At 37.9% G+C, this 1,366-nt stretch overlaps 1 long non-coding RNA gene across 2 annotated transcripts; it reads right to left on the bottom strand.

Annotated features, from left to right (window-relative positions):
- Positions 1 to 447: 447 nt before the first annotated feature.
- On the bottom strand, positions 448 to 1,366 carry LOC112138876. Of its 2 annotated transcripts, XR_004947453.1 has the most exons (4): positions 1,320 to 1,366; positions 821 to 940; positions 682 to 722; positions 448 to 605 (listed from the first exon to the last, which is right to left on the bottom strand). It is a non-coding gene; the product is annotated as an uncharacterized LOC112138876 (long non-coding RNA). The 2 variants fall into 2 exon arrangements; XR_002917859.2 differs by lacking the exon at positions 1,320 to 1,366 and having other exon boundaries at positions 821 to 1,080.

The following is a 1,366-nucleotide window of genomic DNA, read 5'->3' as shown; positions in this document are numbered from 1 at the left end:
TTGTATATGTAAAATAATATCACAAGATAAAGTATATCTTATATTACACCCAGGTTCCACAGATAAATTGTGTACATAGTCATTTAAGTGGCCTTCAAACTGCTCAGCTCCGTTCACACTTAACACTGTCTCAGGTCAGTTAAAAGTGGCCTGTATAACCTCTTACCTTATGCCAGACATCTAACCATGGTCCCACAGGCACATTTGAAAGGCTCTCAGAGATTAAAATGACTTTGGCAATGCAGCACAAAGACAAAAGACATTTTTTTCAAGAAACAAACAGCTAAAACTGTTTATTGCTCCTCAAAACACATATACACTTGTAAGTTCCTCACATCCATTATTTCTGCACTAAAAATGTTTCAGTCACTTTTCAACTGAAAGGAGAACTTGAAAGGATCCCTCAGCTCCAGGATTCTTTTCTCTTCACTCATGAAATCACAGGTTTGGAGTTCTTTCAGAGTTCCCGTCTTCCATCTTTATAACATCAGGCAGGGACCATCTTCCTGGAAACGCTGGTGTTCTGGACCATTTGGCTGCTGTTATGATGTCATGCAGTAAAGCTGCTTCTTCAATTTCTTGGACAGGGAGGAGTTTTTTTTCTTCTGTATATAAAAAAAAGATAATTCTCAGAGTAGACAGTGGAGATGTCACAAACAGTGAGGTAAGAAGGCGACATACAGTCTTCTCTGTCCCACTGTTGGTCTTCATGTCATCTCCCCCTACGAGAGAACAGAATACAAATTAAAATACATTGCACTGAAAAAGATCTTGGACATCCCACCTCTTAAACTTTTATAATAAATACAATACCATATACCTTCAAATAGTAGCTGGTCTCCCTCCAATATTTGCACTGTGATCCAAACGGCGTCCTCTCACATGTGGTTACTGCTCTTCCCGACGCCGTTTTCTGGCTTGCATTCTGTTTTCTTTAGACCTTGGTGATTCAATGACAATAAACATTCACTGTGAAAAACTTTAATAAAAGTCAATTCATTTCAGTAAAATGTGTACCAGTTGTGTCACTGAAAAGTTAAAAAAAAAAGTTTATTTTCTGTTTATAGGAAGAAATACTTTTGGTTGAAAATTGGTGTTAAAATGTGTACAATATACTTTATTTGTTATGTTGTGTAATACCAAGTTGCATTGCACGGTTGTATTGAAGTTGTGTATAATCCTAAAGCGTGCTCCTTAATTATTGATTGAGGGATAAAGTTAGGTCTACATTGTATTGATCCCCCCCCCCACACACACACACCCACACACACATACCACCACCTTCACAATAATAACTACTAGAACAGCCATGGTCTTACCGTTCTAAGAAACATCCCACAGTTGTTGGAGATCACCACTAGGACAA

The sequence above is a fragment of the Oryzias melastigma genome, unplaced genomic scaffold, assembly GCF_002922805.2.
Source record: "Oryzias melastigma strain HK-1 unplaced genomic scaffold, ASM292280v2 sc00339, whole genome shotgun sequence".
Lineage (NCBI taxonomy): Eukaryota > Metazoa > Chordata > Actinopteri > Beloniformes > Adrianichthyidae > Oryzias > Oryzias melastigma.
Note: the sequence above shows the minus strand (reverse complement) of the source record. Positions and strands in the feature narration are given on the sequence as shown.